The 14,295-nt window shown below is 38.2% G+C and overlaps 1 pseudogene; it reads right to left on the bottom strand.

Moving 5' to 3' along the window:
• Window positions 1-12,383: 12,383 nt before the first annotated feature.
• LOC121485362 lies at window positions 12,384-12,909 on the bottom strand (annotated as a pseudogene).
• Window positions 12,910-14,295: the final 1,386 nt, after the last annotated feature.

The following is a 14,295-nucleotide window of genomic DNA, read 5'->3' as shown; positions in this document are numbered from 1 at the left end:
TAACCTTGGATAAATTATGTAATCTCTCTATGCTTCAGTATCTTCTCAAATTGAGATAATGGTATTATCTATCTTGTAGGGTTGTTGTTGATATTAAGTTAATTTTCTAAAATGTTTAGAACAGTGCCTAGCACTCTTAGGAACCATATAGTGTTTGTTAAATAACTAAATTAAGCCCTAAGCCCGGGAATAAAACAGCAGCAAATGATACCAGAAAAAGAGAGTAGGGAATGGAATGAGATCCATAAAAATAAGAGATATCCACTCTGACCTTTATAAAGCTATTTATTTTTTTCTTAAAAATTTAAGTTGTCTGGACACCTGGGTGGCTCAGTGGTTAAGCATCTGCCTTCGGCTCAGGGTGTGATCCTGGAGTCCCGCGATCGAGTCCCACATCAGGCTCCCTGCATGGAGGCTGCTTCTCCCTCTGCCTATGTCTCTGCCTCTCTCTCTCTCTCTCTCTGTGTCTCTCATGAATAAATAAATAAAATCTTTAAAAAAAATGTAATTTGTCTGCATTGGCATTGACAATATTTAATTACTATTTTGAAATTCATATTTAGCCTGTTGTATCTTATCTTTTTGCATCCACTTGTCAAAAGAATTATTAAGGAGGCCAGTGAAAATTTTTCAGAAAACAAAATTAGAAAAAAAATAATAAAGAAATAAAAGCCATCCATTAATCTTGTCCCTTTGACCATCTTTTGTTCCAACTTAATTGGGCCCAAATTGGCTAGAAATTCTCTGAGAACTTAGCCCTTTGAGCTGGTTGTAGCCCACACTCCTCTGAAGAGTTAAAAGTAAGTGTCACTCTTATACTCTTTATTATACTATTGTGTGTGCTGAGCATCAGTTATCAATGAAATACTGCTCAGGTAGCAGAGCTGCTACTTAAGGTTTATAGAATGTGAGACCCCAGACAGTTAAAGGCTCTCCGGCAAATCCCAACTCTTGGGCTTGTGTATACACCATTGAGAAGGACTTCAGGATCCTGTTTCTGATAGACTTTTGATCCTTCTGTCACTGACCTTCTTTGAAACATTTATTTTTCCCTTTTGTGTTTTAGTTCCTATCACTAAGCCTGAGGGGAACAAAGTCTATTTTTTTATTACAGAGATGCAGTGAAACCAGACGAGATATCCAAGTTAGGTATTAGAGAAGACATACTGTATAAACCCAAGCGATTATGATTTTTAAAATATTTTAGATGGTTTAGTGCTAAGTTAGGTAATAAAATTCAATATACAAATTCAATTTGAAACTATTTATTAAGCAAGAATTGGGTGCGCAACAAGAATAGAGAGAGAGAAGAGTAAGGTAAGTCCTCCACCCTCAAAGAGTATTTTATAGTCTGATGGGAGAAAATAACAGACAAGCATCTGACTATAAAACAAGTTGAACAAGTGCCATCACAGAGGCACAGCAGAAGGCCAAGAAGTGCAGAGAAGGGAGTTACCAAAGCAAGATGAGAAGACGGGGGCCACATGAAGGAAGAGCGATCACTGGTTCTGGCCTTGGAACAGAAGAGTAAAATTCCTATTTGTTTTATAGTTGACCCTTTAGTAGCACGGGGGTTAGAGGTGCCAATGCCCCTGTGGTCAAAAATCCACATAAAACTTTTGACTCCCCAAAAACTTAACTATGAAGAGCCTACTGTTGACCTGAAGCCTTACTGATAACCATAAGCAGTTGATTAACCCACATTTTGTATGCTGAATGTATCTAATCTCTATTCTTACAATAAAGTAAGCTAGAGAAAAGAAAATGTTATTAGGAAAATCATAAGGAAGGGGAAATACACTTGCAGCACTGTACTATATTTACAGAAAAAAAATCCATGTAAGTGGATCTACACAGTTCAAATCATGTCGCTCAAGGGTCAGCTGTGTCTTCCTATAACTCACAGAGACAGGAAAGGTCCAGGATATACTAGAGGACTAAATATTAATAGGTGTGTTTGGTTTTAAACTAGAGCACCACACTCCTTCCTACCAGCAAGTGCCATTCAGAGCAATCTGTATATATCAGTTCTCATCACAGTTGGTATTTAGATCTCTCATATTGATCATGTTGATGGAGATCTCCGTTGAAACATTTTTCAGAGCCCTTCCATTTCTAGATTGTCAAATATGGCCTAAAATATTAGCCTCCATCTTCCCAAATTCACGAAAACGTGAAAAATGATACCCTCTTTTAGTGCACTGTTTGTCTTCTTTTATTTCTTCCCGCCCATGCCACCGGGATGTTTCTCGCACAAATTGTTCAAGCTTTCATTTAACTGAGTAAAGCCCTGGTCTAGAAAATGGATAGACAGCTCGATCCCGTGTAATCCGTTGAAAACTTGCCAGCTCTGCTACATCTGGACATAGCAACTTCTGGGCAAAATCAGGCAGTGGTGTGTCTTGAGTGTTCCACCACCGTCCTTCTACTCATCTGTCATTTGGGGAGCATGGTTTTGTTTCCTTCTTACAGACCTATTTTCAAGTGGCATTCAAATTCCTCCTAAGAGGTGCTCCCCCCTCAACTCTCCGGAGCCTTATGTATTTTAGTTTATGACTAGAACAAGCCAAAATGCCTTCAAGAAACACTAAATTAAATCTCTGATTTGGGGTCAGTGTGGAAAATAGTCGTCAGCAAGGACTTGCTGGCATCCTTCGATGAACACAGCTGACATTCCATGAGACTAGATATTGGTGGAAGCAGGAGTTCCATTCTTGTGGGTTTGGTTCCCTCTCTCTCTTTCTTAGAGCTTCGCTGTTGGCCCTCATAGACGATTAACACAGTGTGATTTTACCCGCAAGTGGGCATGGGCTGTGGCACAGGCAATAGCAGCTCGTTCTACATTCTACTATGCGTTCACTGCCTGCCGCTGCGAAAATTAGGCTTCCTCACCAAGGCTTCCTCCAGGGGACCTTCTACTCTGATTCCAGTGGGCATCTTTGAAAGGAAAGACAGGAATACCAAGCCTCAAAGCCAAATATTTGCTAACGAAGAGAAATATTTATCAGGAATATTTTTCAGTTGCCTCATAAATCTTTATATCAACTTCTCTAAATAACAACTAAAAGGGGAGATTAAGAAACCCCTTGGGAGAAGGCACGCTGACATTGGGTGTGTAGCTTGGGAGGGAAAATCATGATGTGACAAGTCCGATCCTTATATTTCATAAGCCTGTAGCATACCGTACTGGCTCAGACCTGCTTGCTTCTGACATCTTTTTGGTTGTTAATTTAGGAAAATATTATAGATTACAAGGGAACACTCCCATCGTCTTCTACAGTAACCTCAGCCATCTTTCTTCTGGAGACCAGCAATTTCTTTTTTAAATCATTGTTGGATATTGTAGCAAGGGAAATGTTAACAGTGCCTGTGATTTACTTAATGGATAATTTTACTCACTGCAGTCTGGGTAAATGACATTTATGTGAGATCTGGTCTATGTTGCTTGGAAAATGCCTTATTCAGAAAGAAGCCAAGCTAAATGTTCAACTTTTTCAGACTCTAAGATTTTCACTTTGTTTCTGACTGAAATGTAATTCATTTCACATTCACGTATGGATCGGGGGCTGCAAAGGGAATTGAGGCCAAGAAGCGTATTTGGTTCAGACCATGTGGCCCTGCATCCTTTGTGTGTCGATGCTGGCAGAAATTTTCACACTCCCAGAAATATCTCTGTGTCCAAACAGCTACAAACTGTCCAGTCTATTGGAGACAAACCCATGATGTTATAAGACAAAGTTTTTCTTAAACTAGACTGTGTATAGAGCTCTCCAGGCTGTTTGATGTCCATGTTGCAAATAAACAGCAAACAGTCTAAAGGAAAACCCAACCGTTCCAACAGATCAAGTCAGAAGGCTGTCTCAGAAAGAAGTCTTCCTAAAACTGGGTGTACTTTTCAGAATTGATAGCTCTCCTCAGGGAGGAGATTTCGGCACCAAAAGGCTGTAATTCCTGAGCAGCGCTCCAAACAGATCAACTTTCCTTTTATTACTTTGTTTTGAATTTTCCTGGGGTGGCACTGCAAACGTTTTGAGCATCTCCCTGTCCCTGTCAGGGTTTTCTCTGTCTTCTTCTGTGTTAACCTGAGACAGTGCTGCTGAATTTTGGTTGCCCCGTGCATTAACCCAGACTGGATCAACAATCTCCCCCCTACCCTCCCCCCCCCAGCCCCCGGCCTCTCAGAGAATCCGGCGCTCACATGTTTCCATGTGGCAACCAGACTGCCAGCTTTCAGTGATGATTCATCTGCACTGGTTTGCAGCATCGAGGCAGACAAGTGCCCTGATGAAGTTGGGGCAGGGAGCTCTTTGTTTAATCCCGGTTTTGTCAAAGCTCCACTGCTGCCTTAGAAAGGACATTAGGGTTTCTCATCTGTTTCTTCATCAACAAAATAGGAATCACCCTAGTATTATGGTACTTAATTTTGTTTTCTTTTATGAAGTGCTTTGAAGATGAGAAGAGTTGCATTTATTTTGGTTAGCAATTTAAATTAATGGGGTCAGAAATATGACACATCCTGTGTTTGGTGGCACTTCTTTGATTTTCTTGCTCCTCCTACTCCTTTGCTTACACATGCAAATTCGTCCCACCTTGCCACTGATGACTATCTCCAGTTGAATTTGCTTTTGGTATTTTAACTCAAAATTGTATTATTGAAATCAGCAGGATGGACTTTAAGAAGTATTGAAATCTGCCATTAGGTTGATAGTTGTTTCAGTCATTCAGGAAGGCTGATTACATGCCTAGTAAGTCCATCCAACGATTAGAAATCAAATAAGAAAGCTTCATAAATAAGTGATTTCAAAAATCAGAGAATCAAAATAGCAAAGCCAACTTTTTAGGATTATTTAGAAGGGTCATTAGAATTCAGCTAACTCCTAGGATGTCTCTCCTCTTTAATCAAGGCTTGAGATAATAACATGCCAATGAAATAAAGCATGAAAGTGCTTGCTCTTATTCCCAGTGGTCGCTGAATTCTGTTTCAGACACAATAAATGTTATATATATTGAAAGATACATGTGCTATATTTAGTTCAAAATGTTTTAGTTGATGAACATATTAAATATGTGAAATTAAAATGGTGTGGTTTATCTTTGCATATTTTTATTCATTTTTAAGAGTCAGAACAAAGAATTTTATCCATAAAATGCACCAGAGGGGCACCTGGGTAGTGCAGTTGGTTAAGCACCTGACTCTTCGTTCCAGCTCAGGTCATGATCTCAGGTTCATGAGATCCAGCCCCCACATCTGGCTTGGTGCTCATTGTGGAATGTGCCGGAGTTTCTTTCTACCTCTCCCTCTGTCCCTTGCTCCTGCTCCAATCTCTCTCTCGTTCATAAATCTTTTTTAAAAAATGCACTAGAAAAAAAATACGAAAAAATTACCATAAGTAGCCTCAAAGACAAGTCTAAGAAATTATCCAAAAATGGAATTCAGGGCAGCCCTGGTGACTCAGAGGTTTAGTGCCACCTTCAGCCCAGGTTGTGATCTTGGAGACTCAGGATCGAGTTCCGCGTTGGGCTCCCTGCATGGAGCCTGCTTCTCCCTCTGCCTGTCTCTGCCTCTCTCTCTGTGTGTGTCTCTCACGAATAAAAAAATAAAATATTTAAAAAATAAATGGAATTCAAAGGAGTAGGGTAATAGAGTTTATGTTCATTTTTTGGCCTGAGTCCTGTGATCTCAGAACATTGGCCAACATCATACTCATTTTTGATGGGCTTAAAAATCATTTACAATTACGGCTTTTTTTTTTCATTTTCTTTGTAAAATATATTTTGTTTACTAAATTTTACAGTCTAAATGTTCTTTCAATTATTGTAAGTGAATATCCCAATATGGTGGTTAATTTTATGTGTCGCCTTAAGTAGCCCTGACACCCCGATGTTTGATTGAACACCAATCTAGATGTTGGAGTGAAGATACTTTTTAGTTGTGATTAACATCTAAATCAACAGATTTTGAAGACAGCACAGTGTCTTCCATAACAGGGGGGGCTTCATTCAATCAGTTGGAGACATTAAGAGGAAAAGACCTAGGTCTTCGGAGGAAGAAGGAATCCAGACTGCCTTTGGACTCTTAATTGCCACATCAACTCTTTTTAGATCCCCAGCCTGTCAGCCTGACCTGCATATTACAAACTTACCTGCCCATATGGTAGCATGAATCAACTTCTTAAACTCTCTCTCTCCCTTTTGATAGATGATAGATAGAGAGATAGATAGATAGATAGATGAGAGAGAGATGTATGTTATGTGTGTTGGGGGGGATGTGTTTTGTTTTGTTTTTTAGAGAATTGATTTGTTACAGCTCATTTAAGGTTTTGTTTTGTTTTGTTTTTTAAGATTTTATTTATTTATTCATGACAGACACACAGAGAGGGAGAGAGGCAGGGACACAGGCAGACGGAGAAGCAGGCTCCACACAGGGAGCCTGACGTGGGACTCGATCCCGCGTCTGCAGGATCCGGCCTTGGGCTGAAGGCGGCGCTAAATCGCTGAGCCACCCGGGCTGCCACCTCCCCCCCCCCTTTTTTTTTTTTTTTTTTGTAGAAACATTTAATCCATGGAGAATGATGGTCTTTTCAATAAACAGTGTCTGGTCAACTCAGTATTCATACGGAAAAAACAAATCTTGACTCTTACCACACCGTTTACAAAAACCAGTTTGAGATCGATTTTAGACATAAAAGTGAAAGATCTTGGAGAGGGGAGATTTCTTTTTCTTTTTTTTTTTTCTTTTTCTTTTTCTTTTTTTTTTTTTTTTTTTTGAGATTTCTTAAACAGAGCACAAAAAAACACTAAAGGGGAAAATGATAAATTAGAATATATTACAATTTACAACTTTTGTTCATCCAAAGACTTCATTAACATAGAGAAAAGCAACTCAGAAAGGGAGAAGATACTTGCAAGACATCTATCTGAAAGAAGATTTGTATATAGCAGGTACAAAGGATTCCTACAAATCAGTATGAAAAAATACGGAATTCTCAATAGAAAAATGGGGAGAAGCCTCTTGATTCTGGAAAACCCTGACTAATATACCTACTTTTTTCTTTTTCTTTTTCTTTTTAATTTGACCTTTTCCTTGGCCTTTTACTTCATGAATCCCTCTACATACCTCCTTGGGTGATGCTGACTGAATCCATCAGTAGTCAAGGAATGCAGACACAGGACAATGAGGGAATAGCAAAACAAAGAGTTGAGGAAATGAAGTAGAACTGTGCTCATGCCCTGGCTGTGTTTATGCAAGGGCATTCCGCACATTGCCATCCAAAAAGGAAAGGAAAAAGTGAATTTGACATACTCAGGCAGTGAGGTCTGTGCAATTAAAAACAAAGTTGAATTGAATGCTGAGAAGAAGCCGTTGACACTCCTGGAATCATGTTTTTTAATTTTGGTAGTCACAAACTTTATGTAAGTTACAATGTGATCCTGAATCACAAATGTCATTTATTTCCTGATTAGGCAATGCCAACTGAGCTTTGGGCCTCCTTGCAAGGAGGCCTGTATACCAGCCGTCTCCCTCCCTCAAGCTGACAGTCGAGCTGTGTCAGCTTGACATAAGCCAATTCCTGTTGTACTGACAATGCTTCTCTCTGGATAACTGATGCAAAAAGTGTCACATTAAGAAGTCCAAAGTGTCAGAAGGCCAGAGGCTCACTGCTGACCTTGGTGAAAAACTGTCCAAGAAAACTGTTCCTGCTGCATAAACATTCTTTTATGGTTACTCAGACAGCCACTCAGAGACTTAATTTTATAGAAAGCAGCACAGGACCACAGATGAACTGGAGGCTGGAGATCAAAAATCTAAAAATGTACTGTCTTTATAAGCCTCAGAGAAGCCCAGAGAATGATTACCATGTCTTGACATTGCAAAAATTCCCTCCGTTACACAGTTGATTTGAACCTTGTACAGCAGACAAACTAAGGCTCAGCCAATGCCATCCAAATTGAGTAGCAAAGTTTGCCTAAGCACACATTTGTGTAAACTTTAAAGCTAAACCCAACCCTGCTTCTTGGCATAAGAGGACAGTGATATTTCGCTTAGGCTGGATGGGAAATGTTAGCGACAGAGTCAGTGATCCTGCTCCCAGCCATACTCAATATTCATTTTGAAAACATATTTTAAATACAAAGGAAAAGTCTTTAATTCATGCTATCAAATTCTCATTCAGATATGTCATAGGTGAGTCTCTAGGAATGTCAAAATACAGAGTTTGGCCCTTTGGAGAATCCAAAATGGAAAGAAAAGAAAGCCTACATCATTCTAAGAGGAGGGAAAGAGAGAGCAACTAGCATATTTGAGTCTATATTACATATTTTTATCACTTTATATTATCTGTCTATTCTCACAACTTTTTGCTGAATTGATATTATCTGCACATTAAGAGTCACCAATCTGAAGCCCAAAAGTTTTAGCAGTTTGTCTGTTCTACACAGTACACAAGTTGACAGTGGCAAGAAGCTTCTTTCTATAAATCCAAAAGGAAAAAGAAGATGAAACCCTTTTTCTGCATCCTGGACTTTTTGATAAATAATTTATGTATCATTTATATATCACATTACGGCTCACAAAAAGCAAAACATGTTGACTTCAATTGAGTATTTTTTTCTTCCAGCAAAAATAGAATATATTCTTACATATTATGAATAAAATTGAAATGAGCATGACAGTATTTGGTTTGGATAAAATATAACATATTTTTAAAAGAGTGCACATTTGTTCCAAATGTTTTCTGAGGAGCGTTGCTCTGTTAACTGCTTCACATGATGACAGGAGCACCATTTGGAGGAAATGATTTATTAGCACACTGTAGTCATATGTATATATGAGCATTTCATCCATCAGATTCTGACCCACTGTCAGCAGCATGAGTGCTCCGAGCTGTTTCTACAGAAATGGAGATGTGTTGCCTTGAATCAGCTAAATTTCCACTCAGTTCTATGATCAATAGAAAATATTTCAAATATGCATAGATAGGATTAATTTTCTCTAACCAACCCTAACAAGTTACTATGGGGATTGTCTGCTGTCTCACATCATAAACAATATTTGTAATAATAATAATGATGATGATGATGATGATTAACAGTAATGGCTAATTAGCAAGGATCGCACAGCTGGTTAAATAGTAGAAAATAGATTTTAACTCAGTCTATCATGCCAGAACCTAGGCTCTTGACTGCCAGGATACTATCCTCAGATTTATACATATATATTTTTTAGATTTATCACTTCTAAAGTGAACAGGCTCCTTTCACAACAGTTAAGTCTAAAATGACACATATGTAAATTAAATGAAGGTGACAATGTAATCCTCCACATCCTGTCAATTAAAATAAGATGAACTTTTTTTCAGATGTTAATGTCTCTGGAATCAGGATGCATCTTAGCTTTGCGTCCTAATTTAGTTGACAATGTCTTCTTATAGTCTCTTATATTCTTATAGTCTTATAGTCTCTTATAGTGAGGACTAAAAGAATGATGTGACTTAAAATCTATGGCATCTTAGATTTCATTAAATATTATATATTAAATCCCAATTATGTTTATTTCACAGACTTATAATAAGGCTAATATGTTTAACACATTTCATCACTCTTAAAATTGTGAATAATATATATGATCATATATATTCTCAGGTACATTAATGTATGTTACCACATATATTTCCATACCTATCTATCTAGCCAACTATCCTGGTAAAAATATCCTGTGCCTTAAATGATACTGGTATTATGACTCCAATTTCATAAATGAAGAAACAGGCTCAGAGAGGCTCAGTCATCAGCCCAAGATTTTATGATTACTAATTCTGGTGCTAGGTGGGGATCAAAATCAATTTTTGACTCCAAGCTCTGTGATTTTCTCACAAGTAAACCATTGTGTGTTTATAATCTATTAGATAATTTTGACCTTACACATTCGTAAGAAGCTTTTAAAGGAATTGATAGATGCTACATATTAAGCTCAAAGCTCCACCATGCCATTGTTACAATCTTCAAAAGAAGTGTAACGGTGACTTGGCCCAGTTAGGAGCTATGCTGGTAGTTGTAACCAGGAAGCAGGGAAGTTTACTATTTTTTAAAAATATTTTATTTATCTGACAGAGGGAGAAAGAGTGGGGAGAGTGGGAGCAGAGGAAGAGGGACCAGCAGCCTCTGTGCTGAGTTTGGAGCCTGATGTGGGGTTTGATTCCACGACCCTGAAATCATGACCTGAGCCAAAATCAAGAGTTGGACACTTAACCAACTGTGCCACCCAGGTGCCAGATATGAACCAAAAGAAAAGAACTTTGAGTAAAGAAAGTATTTAAAATGCCTTCTTTTCATCCTTCAGGATCAGTGAAACTGGCCACTAATAGTGTTGATTCTTCCTAAATATGTCTGGCTGCTGTGATTAGAAAAGTAGAAAAAGAAGTGTGCAAGCTGATGGAGAGAGGCCTGGTTTCTTACCTTGAGTCCCTGTCCAACTTAGTCTTGAACTTAAGAATCAAAATTCTTGTGTTTATAAACATGGAAAAATTATATTTACCTGCTTTCTCCCACCCAAGTAATTTTTGAAGGAAAACGAGATGACATGTATCAAGTGCTTTTATATACTTAGAATGTCACAAGAATAAATCCCTTCTCCAATTCTCTCTACTGTTTCTAGAATAAAGCTACTAATACTTTCCAAAGGCCAGTCAATGTAAATCTAAAATTATTCCTTATTTGCTCCAGGAACACACATCCTAAATTGTCTGTGGTATGATTGCACTTTTTTTTCCTGTTGTTATTATTTCCCATCCACTAGAGCTTGCTTTTTTATTTTCTCAAAGCCAAATTCTGCCAAATAATTCTACCAAGTTCTGCCAAGACCTGACATTGTGTTTAAGGCCTGTTATAGCTTGAAAGCTAAATCCCAATGAGATTCTTTTAATTTAATTAAAAAAAAAAAAAAAAAAAGAAAATCAAGCTTACATCAGAATAAAGGTGGAGACAGAGCCCACCCACCATCTGGCACCTCGACATAAACTTACATAGGAAGTTGCACCAACAGCCCAACTAGTTGTATTGGATCTCATAGCTCAATAGATAAATCTAAGAGCCAGAGATAATCTGGTTAATCTCTGGTTAATCTCTTTAGTGAGCTATAAAAGATAATGATATTCAATAGAAATAAAAATCTTGGATTTAGAAATTTGACAGTGTAGCACATCATCTCATGTTGTCATGAGAATGGCCCATTGTACAGATAAAGAAGTTATGGCTCAGGATGGCTCTACCGCTCACAAGCAGACAACAGACAAATCAGTATGCAAATTCAGGACACCACCAACACATTCTCCCATCCCCAGTCACACCATTCTATCTCTGCTTGACTAGCCTTCCTTTTGATATGAGAGATTACTCCTTTTTTTTTTTCTTTCTTTTAAAGATAGCTCGGTTACAAAAACACAACACACTTTCTATCCAGTATTTCCTCCTCATATGACATTATACCTGAAGGACAAAACTGAGCCATGCAGTTTAGCTTGCCTCCTTGAGGAAAGGTGAACTGTGTCAAGGCAGGGTTTATAATCCATTTGGTTCTCTGATGTATCCCCATATGTTTAGAGCAGTGCTAGACACTTAGAAGGTACATTATGTTGCTTATTATCTTTTATTGCCTTTGTTTTCTCATCAAAATCAAGATCTCCTGAGGACACAGATGCCTACAGGTTTGATATATTTCTTCAAATAGCATGTTGCAAACAGTCCCCTAAGTATCTTTCTGAACATTTCTTTTCATCTGCATACAAATAAAAAGGTTATTAAATTATTTTAAATTAAACATTATTTTTTCCCTTAAAAAAAGTACACACCTCAGTACCTCAATTCTGAGAAAATGCTGCTGAAGGAGAAACTAAGAGGTTCTGGTTTTCTCTACTTAAGAATTAGGAAATGTTGAATAGAATGCAACTTCTACATGGGTTAATCACAAAATTAAATTTGTACCCCAGATTATATGTATACTTAATCTTCTTTTCAATAACCTTTCTGTGGCTGTTTCTATATATTTATAAATAGTCCATGTCTCATATATAATGAAGCTGTATATTTGTAATTTTATTAGATCAAAAACCTCTGGGAGAAAATTTGAGGGTGTGATCGTGATTTATATAAAGTAATTCTGCATGTGACCCTATTCCACTGAGGAAAAAGTATTCCTCATATAGTCCCCTTGTTTATTTTTATTTTATTTGTTGTTGTTTATTTTTCATTTCATAATCATAAACTTAACTCTGCAATCTGGCTAGACTTGGAGGGGAGCAGGAAAATATGGAGCCCATAGAATTGCAGCAACAGTTCAAAGATGACAGGATATTTTGGACAGATGGGGGTGAAGAGCTGCTCTCCTGAGCTACAGAGAGAATGGTCTGGTAGCTAAGATTTAAAACACAAGTCAAATTTCTTAGATTTGTCCACAGTCAGCAATGGTGATCTTGCTGGCCTTGCCATTCCTGGACCCAAAGGGCTCCACAGCTTCCACAATTCTCCTGCCCTCTTTCTCCTTGCCAGAAACCACATGCTTGCCATCCAACCACTCAGTATTGGCAGTGCAGAGGAAACACTGGGAACCATTTGTGTCAGGTCCAGCATTAGCCATAGAAAACATGCCAGGTCCTCTCTGCTTCAGGATGAAATTTTCATCATCAAACTTCTCCCCGTAGGTGGACTCGCCCCCAGTGCCATTATGGCTCATGAAGTCACCACCCTGGCGCAGAAATCCTGGAATACTTCCTTTATAACCAAGTCCTTTCTCCCCAGTGCTCAGGGCATAAACATTCTCTTCTGTCCTTGGAATTTTGTCTGCAAACAGTTCAAAGGAGACTCTGAGGGCTACCAGTCTAGGAGAATGTCCAAGAACAAGGTGGGGTTGACCATGCTGGGCAGCGTAGGCAACTCCAGGGTGGTAGTGTGTGCAAGGCCATAGTCCCCTTGTTTAATTTTACTCCTTTCCCAGGTATTTATTAGATACCTGTTCCTTAGTGTGCCAGTGTTTAATCAGTCTGGCGTTTACTGGGTTTTGAGCATTCTGGAGATTTTTTGTTGTTAATTATTAGATGTAGCTTCAATGTTCTGAAAACAGTATAATTACTATTTTAGGACAAGACTTATGAACAAGCAAAGCAACTTAATGCAAAATGTAAACTGTAGCATATAGTGTTGTCAATATTTCTATGGGCCATCTCTGCAGCCAATTAGGTCTTTCACTGTTCCTAAGTGAGCTCTTATTTGTTTGCAGTTGGGGAGAGTAAGCAATCACACTTTTAGATGGAGCCTTGGTGTTCTGACAAGACACTCCTCAGTGTAAGGTTTTCCTAAATCCTTTAATTCAGTTTATTTTAATTCAGTCATTTTGCAATCTGACCATGGAGGACTGAATCTCATTAGCTAATCAGACTGGATCTCATTAGTAGCTCCTTATTTTACTTATTTTCTGTGTAATTAATTGACTTTACTTTTTAAGTACCATTTTAGATTAACGGAAAAATCGAGTAGAAGAGTTAAATATACCCACCCTCTACCTCCACTCCAGGCACAGAGATTTCCCTATTGTTAACATCTTGCATTAGTGTGGTACATTTGTTACACACAAGTGAACTGATATTGACACATTATTGACTAAAATTTACAGGGTTTTTTTTGTTGTTGTTATTGTAACAAATTTTATCGCTTACGTTCAGTTTGATGAGCCTATTTTTTTGGCAGCTCTTCTTATTGTGCATCAGCCATTATGGTAGATGCTGAGAATAAAATGGTGATAAAACATCTCTCTTTGTCCCTTAGAGTCTAGCCAAAGAGATAGACATTCCTAGGTAAACACAAGTGTAGCCAGCATTTATTAAGATCCAGGCCCAGTTCTAAGCACCGAATGCTAAATAATTTAATCCTCAGATTAACCCTGCTTTACAGGTGCTTTTGTTTTCCTTGTTTTTGTTTTTGTTTTAATTAGGAAACTGAGGCACAGAGAGGTTAAGCACCTTGACCAGAGTCACACAACTGGGAAAGGGCTGAGCTGTGACCCAGGCCCAGGCTTCTAAAACACCTGCTGTCAATCACTTCCCCATGCTGCCTTCTGTGGTAACAAGACCTACAGATGAAAAACGCCGGCGTGGCAAAGAATACAAACTATAGTCATTGAGCTTTTTATTTAACTCATATTTTATAGCTTTATTTGTAGCAACATAAGGAATCACTGTTAGAGCAAAACACTGAGTCCCCTCAAGAAACATCTAAATGCATAGCACTGTTTTTGGGAAACAGGAT

This window comes from Vulpes lagopus, chromosome 2 (genome assembly GCF_018345385.1).
Source record: "Vulpes lagopus strain Blue_001 chromosome 2, ASM1834538v1, whole genome shotgun sequence".
In the NCBI taxonomy this organism is placed as follows: Eukaryota; Metazoa; Chordata; class Mammalia; order Carnivora; family Canidae; genus Vulpes; species Vulpes lagopus.
Note: the sequence above shows the minus strand (reverse complement) of the source record. Positions and strands in the feature narration are given on the sequence as shown.